General features: G+C 44.3%; 1 protein-coding gene across 6 annotated transcripts in view; it reads right to left on the bottom strand.

Annotated features, from left to right (window-relative positions):
- Positions 1-19,431, bottom strand: part of LOC145407549 (uncharacterized) — a 305,436-nt gene that overhangs the window by 112,903 nt on the left and 173,102 nt on the right. The window lies entirely within an intron of this gene.

Genomic DNA, 19,431 nt, shown 5'->3' with positions numbered 1-19,431 from the left:
TAATATATATATATATTTTTTGAGCCAATCCTAACATACTATGTACTGAAATCATTTGATATCATCATATCTAATATATGTGCAACATTTCAGGACCAGTCACACTGTTTTGGGGGGTAAAAAAAATAATAACATGTGCGATGTTGCAGTGCAGCAGCACCTCTCAGTGGCGGATATCTGTTACCGATATTTCTGCAACTTTTGCGCTCCATTGCAAGCCACAGAATGGGTCTAAGAAGCTGGGATTTGCACTGTTAGGTGCGTCTGAACTTTCTCTTCAATATGGCAAGAAAAAAAAAAATCAGTTTTTGAAACTTCAGAAAATAGCCCTAGCCTGGGGTGCACATAAAATTTCGGACCTACGGTCATGGAGGGGTTAACATATCAATGTGAGACTATGGTGAGGCATGAAAATGAAAGGTCAAGAGTGAGAGCAGTGGAGATGGGATTGCTGACGAATGTACTGTATGTGGAGTACACACAGTGGATAGGGTATGAAATAATGTGGTTTGTGAAAGATGTGGAGTGAGGAAATCTGTGGACACCAGAATTGAAGAGAGTGTACTGAGATTGTATGGTCATGTGGAGAGAATGGATAACAACAGAGTGGTGAAAAAAGCATACCTGACACAATCTGTAGCAGGAAGGAGGCAAACTAGGCCAAGAAGAACGTGGAGGGATATGGTGGATGAATGTGTGTGGAAGAGAGGTTTGGAAGTTTGTGGGGCTGGGGAACTGAATGTTGTGAAAAAGAGGTGCATGATCAGGGATTTGGCACCCCATTTTAACGTGACAGCATCCGAAGTGACTCTATGGGATACGTTATGTGAAGCTACAGAATGTGGTGAATGTTTTTGGCGTATCAGATAGATCCAGGAATCCGGGCCTTGAATGATGAGTGAATGGCAGTGTTGCCCATTGGATTGGGCAAATTTTGGGCTGTCTGGACTTTGCTACTCCTCACCCTGCCCTAGGGTGGGAAAGGACATCAGGATGGTGATGAAAATCCAAGCAGTATAGGATGCCTTCTAAAGCAAGACGAGTAGAGTGGTGGCCGAAGAGGGAACTGTGGTTAGAAGAGTTAATGAGCAGTACACAGCTCTCAAGAACAATCTCTTAAGAGTTGCTGATTCATAATGTAGATGGACATGGAATCTTCCAAGACATACGGTAACATGGTGGTGGGATGAAGGTGTAGAAGCCACAATTATGGAAAAAAGAATTTTTTTCAGGAATTGGAAAAGGGATGGTAACAGACATGAAAACTTGGCTGCCATGTGTAGGGTCAGAAAAGAGGTATACAGAGTAAACTCTGAGTCTCAGAGTCTGTTACTGGATAGCCTAAATAGTGCTGAACAGGAGAATGTGATATTTAAGGTCACAAATCAGACGAGGATGGAAAATAGGGATATCATATGTGAGCAATGAGTGAAGAATGATGATGGAAAATAGTGAAGGACAGTGAGGATATTAAAGATGCCTGGTGAGAGCATTATAATCAGCTGTTGAATAAGGAGCCTGGCTGGAACAGGGAAGGTTGGCGGTCAGCAGATCCAGTGTCTGGCCCTTGGCCTTTGACTGATGCTGCTACTGTGAGCAAGGCAATTGACAGCATGTAGCTGGGGAAGGCAGCAGGTGTGTCTGGGTTGACTGCTGAAGTGTTGAAGGCCTCAGAAGATACAAAAGAGCCGTCACTAAGAGACCAAGGCCGACGCATGCAAGCATGTTGGAGCCTTTGTAAATTAAATGAAATGGAATGATATAAGTATGTTGTCACAGATGAATGACTGAGAAGTGTGACTGTAAACTGTATAAAGGGAAGGGTGATGCCCTGGAAAGAAGCAAATATAGAGGCATATAACTTCTGGATCAGATAATGAAAGTAATGGAGTCATACAAGGTATGATAAAGGAAAGAGTGAATACTGATGAAATGCAGTTTGGGTTTATTCCAGGCAAAGAGACTACTGATGCCACACTCACTATCCAACAGTTTCATGAAAAATACACCTTGGTCCCAATTAACAAGTGATCAAATAGCATGATTCCCAAATAGTGCAAGCTGTTTCTTAATATCCACAACACCGCAATTAACAAGGCTAGTGAAGCCACCACAACAGAAGATGTCATTACCAGAGCATCTATTGAGGATACATTACAGGAGGTGTGACAAGAGGAGGTTACACCGATGCCGGCAATACCAGAAACACCAGGAGAGCTCTCCATGATGCAGATCAGCCAAATCTCGGCTGTTGCAGATGCATTAATTCTTTAGTTGCAGCCATGATGACAACCTACTGAATGTGCTCAGTGCGGAGAAATATGAAAAAAATGGTGTGTTTTCACCTCATGTTTTAACCCACTTATCCTTCCATCCTCTTCTGTCTTTCTTTCCTTCATTCTCTCCTTGTCCTTCTGCCTACGGGTGACTTTACACTTCCTCTTCTATCTTTCTTTCCTTCATTCTTTCCTCTTCCTCTTGCCTGTGGGCAACTACACTGAGTGACAAGCCAAATGGTTTCCTGTACACCAGGAAACCATCTACTATGCTGGGTGGTAACCATATAACCAAATTTTGGTGCCTGATGGTTTAGTGGGTAATTACTGTGCTCCAATCAGACTGAGCCAGTAAAGGTTTATATCCCAGGGGTGGTTGGGGTTTACTGCTCATGTAATGCCACTCGGGGATGAGTGAGGCTGGTCACACTCATCTTAAATGTCAGGACCAAGTTGCCTAGCCCTGGGCTCCTACTCTCCTCATGGGGCAATGTACGACTGGATGATGAATGAATTAATGAATGAATGAATCCTTACTCTTCAGAGCTAAAATTTTTGTTGGACAAACTTCATTCTTTCTATTATTGTTTGCAACAAACCACATGTCCGTAGGTACTCCCAGACCGGAGAATGATTTAAGGGAATATGAGGTGTGTTTTGACCGTCTGATGCAGGTAATAGCCCAGTGAGGCAGAAATTTCCACCAAACCACAAGATTATTCCGATAAAAATGGGGTTACTGCCACATTACCATATCACACACACACACACACACACACACATACACACACACACACAAAAACACACACACTTCTAGCCAGTCACATACGAATTTATTACGATATACACAAAAACACACACACTTCTAGCCAGTCACATATGATTTTGTTACGATATACACAAAAACACACACACTTCTAGCCAGTCACATACGATTTTATTACGATATTCCAATTTAGTGAAACAGTAGCAATGTGTGGAAAACCATTAAAAACTTTATAAAACTTCATGAAAGGCTTTTATTACCATACCAATCACTTTTATATAACTTACTGATATAATGCCGTGAGTCTTTCATAGCATAGATGCACAGTTTGCAACTGCAAAAACATTTGATAGCTTATGCACTTAGCATATGAGAGAGTGTTTTTGATCGGTGATATGAATGGTAAAGTTGGTAATGTGAAGGTGGATGGAATAGTTGGTGAGTGGGGTGTGCCTGCTGAGATAGATGAGAATGGGAGTGCGTTAGTGGACATCTGTGCTGGGAGGGGGTTGGTAATAGCCAATACCCTCTTCAGGCATAAAATGATCCACAGGTATACATGGCAAGTGATGAGAAGGGTGGGTGGTGAACTGAATGAAAGGAAGGCAATGATTGATTATGTGTGTGTGGATGAAAGGATGCGAAGATGTATATTGGATGCAAGAGTTTATAGAGGTTGGGGGAGTGGCCTTTCTGACCACTACTTGGTGGTGGCCAGAATTAGGATGCAAGTAAGATGGAGGAATAGAAGAAGGGAAAGACGAGAGGAAGGAGTAGTTGCAAGGAGAGTGGAAAGGTTACAAGAGGATGAGAAAAAGGCAGAGTATAAGAGAGAAGTGGAGGAACGATTGGGCAAATATGAATTGGAGCAGATGGGAGACGTGGAAGGTGTGTGTAAGATATTTACAGAAGAAATATGTGCAGCATGTGATGTGGTGTGTGGAAGGAAGAGAAGACGGAGGGGGATGCAAGGAACAGCGTGGTGGACTGAAGAGGTGAAACAGGCTGTGGCACAATAGAAGAAAGCATACAATGAATGGATGAGAAATAGGGGCGTGGAAGAAGTTGAGAGGCAGAAGAGAGAGTTATATGTGGAAAGGAAGAGAGAGGTGAAAAGATTAGTAAGAGAGAGTAAGAAGAGAGTGGATCAGGAATTTGGAAGGAATTTGAGTGTAAAGTGGAGGGACTGTAAGAAAATGTTCTGGAGAGAAGTGAAAAGAGTAAGACAGGGTGGAAGTGAAGTTAGCAGGGGAGTGAAAGATAAACATGGTAGATTATTAGTGGAGAAGGGAGAAAAAGTGAGCAGATGGAGAGAACACTTCAAGGAATTGTTGAACGTAGAGGATGGAAGTAATGCGAGTATAAGTGGCTGGGGAATGGCTGGGAGAAGGAGGGAGGTGAGAAGACAGGTAGAAATCAGTAGGATAGAGGTTGTGGAAGCAATGAAGAAAGTTAAATCGGGGGAAAGCCCCAGGAATTGATGGAGTGTGTGGTGAGATGCTGAAGCATGGGGAGAGATAGTACTAGAATGGATGTGGAAGATGTGCAGATTGGGCTGGGAGGAAGGTAGAGTCCCGGAGGATTGGAGTCAGGTATAATTATTCCCTTGTACAAAGGAAAAGGGGAAAAAGAAGTGTGTGGTAATCATAGGGGCATTTGTCTTCTTAGTATAATAGGAAAAGTGTATGGTAGGATACTTATAGACAGAGTTAGAGAAAGAACAGAGAAATTAGTTGGAGAAGAACAGGGAGGCTTTAGGAAGGAAGAGGTTGTGTAGATCAGATATTCATTCTTAGATCTTTAGTGGAAAAGTTTCTAGAGAAGGGAAAGAAGTTGTATGCGGCTTTCATGGATTTGGAAAAAGCATATGACAGGGTGGATAGACAAGGATTGTGGAAAGTGTTAAGAATATATGGAGTAGATGGGAAGTTGTTGAATGCTGTGAAGAGTATGTATGATGGTGCTAAGGCTGCAGTGCGTGTGGATGGTGAACTAAGTGAATTTTTCTCTTTGAAAGTTGGTTTGAAACAGGGATGTGTCATGTCTCCATGGTTGTTCAATCTGTACATGGATGGGGTAATAAAGAGGTACAAGGTAGGGTAGTGGATGTTGGGAGTGGCCCTGGTGAGAGAGGATAGTGTTTGGAAACTCCCTGTACTGTTGTTTGCAGATGATACTGTGTTGTTGAGTGAAGATGAAGGGGAGCTGCAAGGCTTGGTGGATGAGTTTGAGAGAGTGTGTAAGAAACGGAACCTAAAGGTGAATGTAGGGAAGAGTAAAGTGATGGTCTTTGAGAGAGGTGAAGTCAGTGAATGTATAGCGAGGTTGGATGGTGAGGAATTGGAAAATGTGAGTACGTTTAAGTATTTGGGTAGTGTGATGAGTAAGGATGGAGGTTTGGAGGGTGAAGTGCTTGAAAGGGTACAGCAGGGAAGAAAGGTTGCTGGTTCCTTGAAAGCAGTGATAAGAAAACAGGGAAGTGAGCATGGAAGTAAAAGTTACTACATGACAGTATTGTGATACCAACTCTAACGTACGGAAGTGAAGCTTGGACGTTGTTGGAAGGACACAAGTCAAGAGTGAGAGCAGTGGAAATGAGTTATTTAAGAGGAGCTTGTGGAGTCACGTGGAGAGACAGGCTGACGAATGAGGATATAAAGGAGCGTTGTGGTGTTGATGTGGATGTGATAGGAAGCGTTGTGAGGAACACACTGAGGTGGTTTGGCCATGTGGAGAGGATGGAGGGTGAAAGACTGACGAAGAGAGTGTATGTGAGCGAGGTGGAGGGTGGAAGAGGGAGGGGGAGACCGAGGATGAGATGGAGGGATGGGGTGGAGAGGTATATGAGAGAGGGGGGTGTGAGTTGGGAGCAGGGTAGTGAAATGGCGGGGGACAGGGCGACTTGGAGGCGATTTGTTTGTGGCCACCCCAAACGGGATTGAGGCGTCTGGCGATAGATAGATAGATAGACTTGTAATTTATCATAATAATTCAAAATATAAAATAATACTTTCAGCCACTCTTGTATGATTTCAGTGCGATTTGAGTGTGTATTACTGGTGGCCCTCCACATTAGCGGATTCAACTTTCGTGGGGCTCGCAGATTCGTGGATTGCCCCTCCGTGGAGCCAAGATTCCATTCGCGGCCGCAAAGTGTAGCAGTGTGGACACTCACGGGTCATTTCGCGCCAACCCCGGCCCACACCAAACCACCATGCTCCTCTGTCTCTCCCTCAATCTGAGTCCTGCCCCTGTCCGAGTGAGGAGGGTGCAGAGGAGAATCCTGACGACACCTTGCAGCAGCAAGCGATGTGATGAGGATGACCGAACAACTCGAGCATCTTCTATGATATAAACCCATCAATGGTGAGGATGTTGTTAAGGTGATGAGTGCCATAGATCAGAGCATACAGTAATCCTCTACAAAACACTCTTTGATGACATGAAGCGGAAGTGGTCTCACTTGCCTATCACACTGTTCTTCTTGAAGAAACCGTGAACTGCTGCTGCTGCTGCCTCACACTCATCATCCTCAACCACACCTGAGGCTTAGCAACCTGCATCTGTGCCTGAACCTCAACCCATGTGTGACCCTGAACCTGTTCACTCTGACTCTGACGACGCATCATCCTCTCCACCTGCCTTTGAAGGTGATACTGACGATCCACCACCACTTGGCGATGATGCTAACAGTGGAGACGAGGTGGAGTCTACGCACATGCAGACTCCTCATGCCATGCAGTTACACTCCACATCATCTCATCCAGTCATCCATCATCGGTAACTGCATAGCTAATCATCTTCAACGTCATCAATGTCACGTTCATCATCACCATGATCATCACAAGTTGTCAGAGTTCATCCACCAAAACTAAAGGGACTGTGGTGAGTTAACTCTGAATTTAATGGGTATGGTTATAAGAAGCTGGGGTAAATGTGTAGCTGATGACTTGTCCACACTCATGTGCATGTGCACAAGACACACTCAGTCACAGGAGTCTGTGGAAGCCACCAGGTATATATTTAACCTAATTTAGTACAGCCATACCAAAACAAAACTTATTTGTTACGAAACATTTTTATACAGTTGGTCTGTTACTATTTGTGATATTTTATTTTATTTTTTATTATTATTATTTTTTTTTTAATGCAAGGAAGAAGGAACCAAAGGCCATGAGCCTGGAATAAGAGTTCCCTCCAAGAGAAAAACAAAATACAATAGAGAGCCAAATTCAAGATCCATTCATTTCGAGATGCCTGGACACACTGCGTTTGAAAGACTGGAGATCATAGGCAGCAGGAAATACAGACAGAGAGAGACAATTCCAGAGTTGACCTGTTGCATAAATGAAGGACTGGGAGTAATGGTTAACTCTTGCATTAGAGAGCTGGACAGAAAAGGGATGAGAGTTTGCTGCTAGACGGGTGCTATGTGCCCGTCGTAGAGGTGGATGAATGCATGCAGACAGTTCAGAGGAGCAGTGACCATTAAAGTAGCGATAGAAAAGAGATAAAGATGCAACAGTGCAGCGAACAGAAAGAGGTTGAAGGAAGTCAGTAAGAGGAGGAGAGTTAATGAGATGAAAAGCCTTGGACTCCACCCCATTGAGAAGAGCTATATGTGGGGAGTCTCCCCACACATGAGAGTTGTACTCCACACAGGGGCAGATAAAACCCCTGTATAGAGTCAACAATTGTGCAGGGGTGAAGAAAGAACAGAGTCGGCTTTGCACACCTAATCTCTTGGAAGCAGATTTTACAAGAGATGTAATATGATTTTTCCAAAATAAGTCCCGAGTAAATGAAACCCCAAGCATGTTCAAGGATGATGCAGGATTAAGCTGAATAATATTAAACATTAGTGGGTATACCTGTGGAAGATTTTGACGGGTTGATAGGTGTAAGAACTGAGTCTTAGATGCATGAAAAAAACCATATTATTTTTACCCCAGTCAGAGATACGAGCCAAATCAGACATTAGGTGTGCCATAGCCTCATCCCTTGTTTGTTGAAGTAACTGCTGAGATGGGCGTTGCGGGAATCAAATGGAAAGGTGAAGGGTGGAGTCATCAGCGTATGAGTGGATAGGGTTAGATGTACAGCTTAGAAGGTCACTGAAGAATAAAAGGAAGAGAGTTGGTGATAGGACAGAGCCCTGAGGAACACCACTGTTGACAGATCTAAGAGAAGAATGATGGCCGTCTACAACAGCGGCTATAGAACGACCAGAAAGGAAGCTAGTGATGAAGGCACAGATACAAGGATAGAAACCGTAAGAGGGCAGTTTGGAAATTAAAGATTTATGCCAGACTCGATCGAAAGCCTTTGAGATGTCAAGTGCAATGGCAAAACTTTCACCAAAGTCCCGAAAGGAGGATGACCAGGAGTCTGAAAGGTAGGTGAGAAGATCGCCAGTGAAGCGTCCTTGATGGAACCCGTACTGACGATCAGAAAGAAGGTTGTGATAGGAAAGATGCCTTAAAATTTTTCTATTGAGAATTGACTCGAAAACTTTTGAAATACAGGACGTTAAAGCAATTGGACGATAGTTGGAGGGTTGAGAGTGGTCACCCTTCTTTGGGACTGGCTGAATGAGAGCAAACTTCCAGCAAGAAGGAAAGGTACAAGTTGACAGACAAAAGCGAAAGAGTTTGCCTAGGCAGGCTGTGAGCACAGAAGCACAGTTCTTGAGAACAACAGGAGGGACCCCATCAGGCCCATATGCCCTGTTAGTATTGAGGCCAGTGATGGCAGAAAATACATCAGCTGAAGAAATTTTAATGTCAGCCATGAGGAAGTCAGAGGCGGGAAGTGATGGAGGAACAGCACTGGAATCATCTAAGGTGGAATTGGAGGAGAAAGTCTGTGCGAAGAGATCTGCTTTATCAGTAGAAGAAATAGCTACAGAACCATCAGAGTAGAAAAGAGGAGGGAAGGATGATGAGGTAAAGTTGTTAGAAAGGTTTTTGGCAAGGTGCCAGAAGGAGCGGAAAGAATTCGAGTTGGAGAGTTGAGAGCATTTAGTACGGATGAAATTATTTTTAGCAGAGTGAAGAACAGACTTAGCACGATTCCAGGCAGAAACGTAAAGATGATGTGATTCAGGGGTGGGTTGGCTCTGGTACCTTTTGTAGGCCCTCTCCTTGTTGCGGACAGCATTAGAACAAGCGTGATTAAACCAAGGATTTCTTGGGTTAGTCAAAGGATATGAGAAAGGAATGTATGCTTCCACGACCGAGAGAATAACTTCCGTAATGCGCAAGGCACACTTAGATGGCTCCCGGCCATGGAAGCAATAATTATTCCAGGGAAAATCAAAGAAGTACTGCCTGAGGGCCTCCCAATCCGCGGCTCCAAAATGCCACAGGTGACGTTTCCCTGGAGGGTCCACAGGCCGTACCGGAGGACAGGTTAAGGTGATAAGGTTGTGATCGGAGGAGTCCAACGGAGAGAAAAGATTAACAGTGTAGGCAGAAGGATTAGTTGTAAGGAAGAGGTCAAGTATGTTGGAGCTCTCTCCAAGGCGGTTTGGGATACAGGTAGGGTGCTGTACAAGCTGCTCTAGGTCATTAAGGATAGAAGAGATGTAGGCTTGTTCACCAGGTGGATCAGTGAAAGGAAAGGAGAGCCAAAGGTGGTGGTGAGCATTGAAATCTCCTAGAATGGAGATTTCAGAGAAAGGAAATGGATAGAATGTGTTTCATCGTAGAAGTAAGATAGTCGAAGAATTTTTGATAGTCAGTAGAATTAGGAGATAAGTAAACAGCACAGATATATTTAGTCAGAGAATGACAGGAAAGCCGAAGCCAGAGTGTAGAGAATTCAGAAGAATCGAGTTGTGTTATATACACAACAGCCACCTTTGGCTTTGAAATGAGTATAGAGAACATAGGAGGATACAGAAAAGGGTTTGCTGTCAGTTGCCTCACACAGCTGAGTCTCAGTTAGAAAAAGATGGTGAAGTTTAGAGGAGGAGAGGTGGTGCTCAACAGAGCGAAAGTTAGAGGAAAGGCCGCGAATGTTGCAGAAATGAAGAAGAAGAGAGTCAGACAGTGGTTCCAGGTACCTCGAGTCTGCTTTCAGGTCCCAGATATGGTTTATTAGGTACACTATGTACATACTTGCTCACAGGGGATGATTTGTGGCTGTAGAGGCATTTACACAAGGGCACAACCAAATATTCATGGAAATTCCACATTTGCGAGGGTCTGTGTCCCCAAACCCCCGCAAATATGGAGGGCTGCCTGTACTACGTATTATTTGTGAGAGAGAGAGAGAGAGAGAGAGAGAGAGGCAGCAAACCGGTTTAGACCAGCTCATGGAGGGTATGTGTGCACATATGTAGGTCTATTATTATTAAGTACTGTACTATGGTAATTACCAGTGTTTAAAAGTTTAACCAAATGAAATTTTCCCCATTAGTTATGTGTACCAATTAGTGTGATATCAAGCTGCACGCGTCACTCATCCACCATATATGTGCGTTAATTGGGACCAAGGTGTATATAGGAAGGAAAGGGGAGCTGTCCTTTGTGTTAGTTGGTTTGGAGAAATCCTTCAGCATAGTCCCTAGGGCAGTGCTGAAGTGGGCAATTAGAAAGTTCAGGATCCAGGAATGGCTGGTTAGAAGGTTTGTGGTTATGCATGTGGGTGCTCACACCCAGGTGAGAGTGATGAATTTTCTGTAAATGCTGGCATGCATCTGGGGTAAGTCTTAAGCCTCTTATTTTCATGGTGCCTGAAACCCTCTCATGTGCCTTCAAATATGGATACCACGGGAAATGTTGTATGCTGATGACTTTGTGAAGACTGCAGAGAATGAAAGAGAAGCAGAGGAGAGATTTAGGAAAAGGAGACAGAATTGGGCAAAAGAGTTTGAGAGTAAATGCAGATAAAACAAAAGTGATGATATCTAGGCCTGGTGGCAGTACTGTCAAAGCTGACGGAGTGCAGCCATGTGCAGTTTGCTACAAGGCTGTAGGAAATAACCACATCTTGTGCAGTGTTTGTGATAAGTGGGTGCATGACAGATGAAGCGGTATTAGAGGCCAGCTGCGAAATAATGCTGATTTCAAGTGTGTGGTGTGTCAAGGAGAGCATGTAGAGACTGTTAAGCATGAAAGAACTGATCTTGCTGGGGAGTCTCTTCAATGAAAGAAGTTTAGTTATTTGGGGGACATGTCATGTGCTGGAGGTTGGGCTAGAGCTAGCTCTGTAGATAGGATAAGGAGTAGTTGGGGGAAGTTCAGGGAGCTGTTGCCTCTCCTAACATTTGGAGGGCTCTCCATCTATGTTAAGTGATCTTCGTATGCAGCATGTGTTAGAAGTATAATGCTGTATGGTTGTGAGACCTGGGTAGTAATGGAATATAATATTAATAGATTCAAACATACAGAAATGACAATGATTTGATGGATGTGTAGTGCACCCTTGAATGTGTGGGCTGGAAGGCTATGACTGTGAATGAAGAGTTGAGTAAAAGGATGGGACTTGAATGTATTGGTGTTGTGATGATGATCAGTAAATTGAGATGGTCTGTGCAAGTTAAGACAATGAAAGATGACAGTTGGGTATGAGGGATGCAAACACTGAGATCAGGGTTGCAAAAGGGGAGGGGGGGACTGGGACGACATCACTGAGTGTGACCCAGGGATAAGGGACTAAATGCTGCACTGCTCCATCTAGAGCTGTTTTGACACTTTCCACCCATTTCCATGCCATTCATATATATTCTGTACTGTAATTTATAAAGGCTCCAACATACTGTACTTGCACGAATCTATACTCATTTCAAAGCCAAAGGTGGATGTTGTGTACAGTATATGTACGCAACGACCTAGCTTGCTCTTGTGTTACTGAACTTGATTCTTCTGAATTCTCTACTCTATGGCTTCGGCTCTCCTGTCATTCTATGACTAAATATATCTGCAATGTTTACTTATCTCTTAATTCAAATGACTATCAAAAATTCTTTGACTATCTTCTACAATGGAACACATTCTATCCATTTCTCCTTTCTCTGAAATCTCCATTCTAGGAGATTTCAATGTTCACCACCACCTTTGGCTCTCCTCTCCTTTCACTGATCCACCTGGTGAACACGCCTACACCTTTTCTATCCTTAACCCCTTAAACGCGGATCGTCTCATTTGCGACGGTCGGCCCAAAGGACATAACGGCGGATCGTCGCGTTTGCGATTCTAGTAAATTTTGAATAACCGCGGGCAAGCAGGCTCCAGCTGGTATTGTCTATCAGTACCGCCACGACTGAGCTACTTTTAGCACACTTGACCTTTGTACTACTGACCTCGGTTGTTGCCAAGTTTCATTTTTTTTACCCACCCACGCACCGATGCGCGGCCTTCCCTCGTCGTGCGATATGGCAGCGCGCGGACAGCTCATATGTGTCAATCTGCGCCTTACTCTCGCAAGCACTTTATGCTATTTGGAAACGCTTGTTTCCCCAGTTGTCACACTAGCATTTTTTCACGCGGTTTGCCCCTGTTTAGCGTCAGTCCACGCGAATCTTCCAAGGTGACACCATGTCGAATTCAAGCTCTTCCGAGTCTTTGCCTTCCAGCCCTCCGAAAAAGGGTTTTGTGACCTCCACCCCGTACAAAACCTTACCAGGAACTACTAAGGGACTGAGTGACTCGGCAATAGCTAGTGAATTATTGAAAGCGTCCATGGATTATGGAAGTGACGTCGGTGTTTGGTCTAGCCTGGCAGAGTCGGACACGCAATCGAGTGCTGAGTCTGAGGTGCCAGAAGTGACTGTTTCTGTGCCAAGCACCTCAACAGGCAAGGCTCCTGTGAAAAGGGGCCTAGAATATGGAAAGGGGGCCAAGAGGAAAAGGAGTGGTGACCCCGCTTCACAACCATTGTCCCCTACGCCACGTCATGCCACTGCCAGCCCGCCACGCACTCCCAGCCCCATTCTCTCGTCCTCCTCTTCAGCTGCCCTTTCTCCGGAGTCTTCGGAGTCGCCTTCACCACCTCGGAAGGGAAGTAGACAGTCGCGTTTACGTAGTAGAGGTTTCCGTAGGCCCAGTGTTCGTGGTAGTAGGGCAAGAACTTTGTCCCCTAGTGTAAGGCTAGCTCATAAGGTTACTTGCACTAGGCAACTCGCCAGTCACGCCACCGCGAGTGACCTTGAACCCTCTGCTAATCTCCCCACCACCACCACACCAACACGACCTAGGACAGCCTCTGCCTCACGCACTGTCTCACCGCCTGCCTCACCCACTCCCACACGACCTGCCTCACCCCCCGCCACCCCCAGCACCTCCCAGCCTAGGCAGGGCACTTTTGATGCCTTCGTGTGGTCAGAGGGCTCAGATTTTGTGCCGGAAGATCTGCCCTTTGATGACAGTGGGTGTGGAGTTCAGGCTGATTTCCCTGTCCAAGAGGATGGTGAATGCTTGGACTACCTGTTGGCCTTCCTTGACAACGAGGCAATGGAGCAGATTTGTACCGAGACGAACAGGTACGAGGGGCAATCTGCTGCAGTTCGTGAAGGAGAAGGTGAGCCTGCAACGCCATCCACGTCGCGGATGGCAGCATGGGTGCCTCTAACGATCAGGGAACTCTTTGTATTTATTGGGTTGATGTTATTGATGCCCCATAATTGGAAACATAAGCTGGAGGAATACTGGAGTTCAGACAATCTTTGCCCCACACCAATCTTCAATAAATACATGAGCCGCAATCGTTTTAGACAGCTCATGACTTACCTTCACTTCGCGAACAATGATGAGCCTTCCCGAACTGACCCATTATGGAAAGTGAGGGGAATCCTGAATTTGATCAAGGATAAGTTTACGAGGTTCCTGCGCCCTTTCAAGAAAGTGGTGATTGACGAGTCCTTGGTTTTGTTCAGGGGCCGTCTTCGGTTTGTGCAGTATATTCCAAGCAAACGGCACCGCTTTGGAATCAAGTTTTCATGCTGTGCGACTGCAAGACGGGGTTCATCTTAAACTTCGTTATTTACACCGCCAGCAATGTCGATTTGGACAAGTGCTACTGGAAAAGTACTTTGGCGAGAATCATGTCCTGTATACGGACAATTACTATACAGCTCCTAAACTCGCCAAGTACCTTTCTGAACACGGCGTCGGATCCTGTGGCACTGTCGAGCAATAGGGCACACTACCCTGCCTTCCCCGAGGCTGAAAAATCAAAGCGGGGAGACGTGCACCTGATGAAAACTGACAAGATGCTTGCGATCAGGTGGCACGATAAGAGAGTCGTGAATGTGCTCACCACAGTACACAAGGGGGAAATGCTGGCAACAGGGAAGGTCGACAGAAGGACTGGCGAGCCTGTGATGATGCCTGATGCTGTCATTGACTACAACTTCAATATGCGGCTGGTGGACAAGTCTGACATGATGATCGGAGAGATAGACTGCCTGAGGAGGAATCGTCGCTGGTACAGGAAGGTGTTTTTGCACTTGATTGATATGTGCATGCTGAATGCCTTCATCCTGTATAAGATCAAGAACAGGAAGCCAGCAAACTACTCTCTCCGACGATTTTCTAAGACTTGTGTCTACCAGCTGCTTCAGTGTTATGGGCAGGTACTGCCATCAGGTCCCAAGCGCCACCCACAGACACCTCCAGACCACCTACAGTGTCAGGCCTACCTTCAGCGACACCGCCTGGAGCCACTGCCTGCCACTGCCAAGAGGGGAAAAGCACTGAGGAGGTGTCATATGTGCAGCCACACTACCAGGCAGGACAGAACATTTAGGCGCACCTCCTTGCAGTGCAAAGAGTGCAAAATTCCCCTCTGTGCTTACCCGTGTTTCTTTGACTACCACAGCCTGACTAGATATTGAAAATAAGGGTAAGATTCTTGGAAATAATACTGAGAGTGACAGTGATACTAGTGTTTAGTTTTCTTTTACGTACTGACAGTGACAGTCTGATGAGTGTAAATTAGTGTATGTACTTGTAAAAGCACTGACAGTGACAGTGTTTTTTTGTGTAAATAATTGTACATAGTAATAATATAAGTATTGCGAGTGACAGTCACTCCAGTGTAAGAAGTTGAAAGCATATGTTCCTATTCTATGTTCTGACAGTGACAGTTTGTTGTGTAGAAAATATTATTTTTATAACAATGGACAGTGACACTGATGAATAAGGCAAAAAACGGACAGCTAGAGTGAAAGTGAGCGATAGAAATGAAGTGCGAGTGGCCGACTGGAGCGAGAATAAAGTGCCTGCCGTAAGGTTGAATAAACTTGCGCCGCGGTGGTCTTCCTCATTACCGCTTCACAATACTGGCAGTGACAGTGATTTTTATGGCCGTAAGAGTGCCAAGCGAGCCTTTGCGAAGTAATATGAAGGAAAATAATGTAGTATACGTGTTTTTAGCCGTGAAAAGGGAAATGTGTGTTCAGTGACGGGAAGATCGCCGCCGCGCTGCATGTCGGCCATGCGCTCCGTTCATTATAGCCTTATTTTCAGTGCTTATTGTACAAATACGGATTCCAAACAACCTGTACGTTGTTGTATAAAGTGTACTGTGACAGATTGAGGCTGTGGTAGAAAGAAAACCGGGTTTCTGGAGGTGTGAAAGTGAAGACTTTGTTACCCAACTTTGCAAGTCTTCACAAGTCCTTTGGTAGTCCACGAAGACTCAACATCTGTCTCAGGAGAAAGCTGAATGTAAGTACTATATGCCATACAAATTTTAATGTTCTAGGGTTAATCTCTGATTTTTGGCAAATATTTTCCCACAGGTACTCAGACCCCGCTACAACCCCGCCACAGCGGGGGGATCGGCCGTACACAGCCGCGTTTAAGGGGTTAATGACCTAGAACAGCTTGTACAGTACCCTACCCATATCCCTGACCGATTTGGAGAGAGTTCCAACATACTTGACCTCTTCCTTACAACTAATCCTTCTGCTTGTCAATCTTTTCTCTCTGCTGGGCTCCCCTGATCATAAAGTTATTACCTTAACCTGTCCTATCGCTTCGGTATGGCCTGTGGACCCTCCAAAGAAACATCGTCTGTGGCACTTTGTAGCTGCAGATTGGGAGGCCCTCAGGCAGTACTTCCTTGATTTTCCCTGGAATGATTATTGCTTCCATGGCCGGGGGCCATCTGAGTGTGTCTTGCACATTACAGAGGTTATTCTCTTGGGCATGGAAGCATACATACCTTTCTCATATCCTTTGACTAACGTAAGAAAGCCTTGGTTTAATCACGCTTGTCCTAATGCTGTCCACAACAAGGAAAGGGCCTATAAAAGGCACTGGAGCCAACCCACCCCTGAATCACATCTCTTTTATGTTTCTGCCTGGAATCGTGCTAAGTCTGATCTATACTCTGCTAAAAATAATTTCATCAGCACTAAATGCTCTCAACTCTCCAACTCGAATTCTTCCCGCTCCTTCTGACACCTTGCCAAAAACCTTTCTACCAGCTTTACCTCATCATCCTTCCCTCCTCTTTTCTACTCCGATGGCTCTGTAGCCATTTCTTCTACTGATAAAGCGATCTCTTCGCTCAGACTTTCTCCTCGAATTCCACCTTAGACGATTCCGGTGCTATTCCTCCATCACTTCCCCCCTCCGTAATGCCACAAATTTAGTATTCATGTATATGTTTAGAGGTACTGTAATTTCTAAGATAGAGTGTAATCTGAATACTAGTCTATAAGGCTCCTATTCTAAGTAGTATTTCATGTGTTAATGATCGATATAGGGACAACTTTAACTTTATATGTATATATCTCTGTATCTATGCATAGGTAGTGTAACTGGAAGTGTTGAGCTATGGGAGTTCCTCCCATCTGGTTGCTAACAAATAACAGATGTGGGCAACATCCTCGTGCTTGTGGTGCGTCGTTGCCGGGCGCCAAGTTTAAACCTTAAACAGAATAATAATGGATATGCAATTCTTTCCGTATCATTGTTGTGAAATGCTTACTAATGAAGCTGCTAGAATCCAAATATGTGAAATTAATAGTCAGAAAAGGCAAAGATAATGTAATTTGTGAGGACCAAGTAGTTCCGCTTGCCTTAGTCGTCACTAGATGGCATAAGCTACCCCAAACTCAGGGCGGGATGGCAGTAAATTCAGTATTTAACTGTAGTAAGGATTGAATCCCAAATTTTCCCCAATTCAATCAAAAGCCCTAACATCATGTGAACTTTACTATATAAATAGTGAAGAGAATTAAAACCCACCATATCGCAAAAACACAGTCTTATTTGACTAGCAGTAGTGTCCCTGTGTGCCCGATAAGCCACATTGGCTATCCAGACGTTGCGGGTAACAGACGTTGCTTCAGGTGAGCTGTACACATTCCTTCTTTCTCCCCCCCTTGCTTGTTTTAATTCTTGCTTGTCGTGAGCAATATGAAGTGATGTTGTTAAAAGCTTAACGCAGACATTGGCTATCCAGACGTTGTGGGTAACAGACGTTGCTTCAGTTCACAGACACCGTGACTTTGGGGCTTGCACGAGGCCATCATGTGAACACACTTACACTACCCACGAATAGATTTATAACTCAATGTAGTAGCAATTGAATTATGAATCAATCAGGTGAACCTTTTTTTTTTATAGTAGATAAGGTACAGAGTTTTGAAAGTTAAGGTGATCATGTAACGGAAAAGCGAATTTAAACTCATCAACTGTTTTTTTTCCTCTTCTTTTATTAACAGGTTAGGAATATTGGGAGTGTTGAAGTGAATTTAGTGGTTGTAAGAAAATGTAATTTCGAGTTGTTCCTCGTAGGCTAAGCAAGCCCGAGTGATTATGAAATATTAGTGAATTGTGTGATGAGTTTAGACTGGCCCGATGTACTAGAACATGAGTGAATATTGTTGGTTCGAGGCTATGCCAGCCCGAAAAGACAGTTCATGCCATTGAATATCCCAGTCTTGAGGCTATAGACGAGCCCAAGAATAACTGATATCGAGAATGTAATGTGATGAACTCAGGAGTCACTGTTAAATATTCAAATTGTTTCGCTTGGTAACAGTACTGTATTACTATCGCCCAAACTATTACTTAATTTACAACTCTTTTCATATTATTAAAGGTCATGTAATTCAAAAATGTCTGTTGTTTAACAAGTATAGAATTATTAAAGTAGAGTAAAGTATATGCAACTTTGATATCCAACCAAGGGAATTATGTTCTCTCACGCATGACTCCCTCCCCTTCCAGTTCAAGATTCCTCCACTTTGGGAACGACTAACACACGTAGTACTAACTTATTCTTGACTCGGCCAAAAAAATACAAACGCTACCAAAAATATCCTTTAAGCAATTAACCTTTATTATTCAAAGTTGAAGTTACTCTCCCCCCCCCCTTTTTTCTTAGGTGAATACTTTATCAGTCATTGAGGGAAGACTAAGTTGAGTACCCTTTGTATTATCAACGAGTAAGTTAAACAGAACCACAACGGTGGGAAATCCAATTTCTCATCGTTACACTGATGAACATCGGTGGGATAAAAATCTCTGGCGTTACACCTCCAACTTCCTCATGGCAGACATTAAAAGTTCTTCAGCTGATGTATTTTCTGCCATCACTGGCCTCAATACTAACAGGGCATATGGGCCTGATGGTGTCCCTCCTGTTGTCCTCAAGAACTGTGCTTCTGTGCTTACACCCTGCTTAAGTGAACTCTTTCACCTTTGTCTTTCAACTTGTACCTTTCCCTCTTGCTGGAAGTTTGCTCTCATTCAGCCAGTCCCAAAGAAAGGTGACCATTCCCAACCCTCTAACTATCGTCCAACTGCTTTAACATCATGTGTCTCAAAAGTTTTTGAGTCTGTTCTTAACAGAAAAATTTTAAAGCATCTTCCCTATCACAACCTTCTTTCTGATCGTTAGTATGGGTTCCGCAGGGACGCTCCACTGGCGATCTTCTCACCTACGTTTCAGACTTCTGGTCATCCTCCTTTCAGGACTGTGGCGAAAGCTTTGCCATCGCACTTCATGTCTCAAAGGCTTTCGATCGAGTCTGGCATAAATCTTTAATATCCAAACTGCCCTCTTACGGGTTCTATCCTTCTATCTGTGCCTTCATCCATAGCTTCCTATCTGGTCGTTCTATAGCTGCTGTTCTACACAGCCATCATTCTTCTCCTAGATCTACCAACAGTGGTGTTCCTCAGGGCTTTGTCCTATCACCAACTCTCTTCCTTTTATTCATCAATGATCTTCTAAGCTGTACATCTAACCCTATCCACTCGTACACTGATGACTCCACCTTTCGCCTTTCCATTTGGTTTCCGCAACGGCCATCGCAGCAGTTACTTCAACAAACAAGGGATGAAGCTATGGCACATCTAATGTCTGACTTTGCTCATAGCTCTGACTGAGGTAAAAATAATCTTGTAGTAGTAGTAGTAGTTG

Source organism: Coenobita brevimanus, chromosome 73, assembly GCF_032717465.1.
Source record: "Coenobita brevimanus isolate Jiangsu-jjx chromosome 73, ASM3271746v2, whole genome shotgun sequence".
Classification (NCBI taxonomy): domain Eukaryota; kingdom Metazoa; phylum Arthropoda; class Malacostraca; order Decapoda; family Coenobitidae; genus Coenobita; species Coenobita brevimanus.
This window is presented reverse-complemented; position numbering and strand designations above follow the sequence as displayed.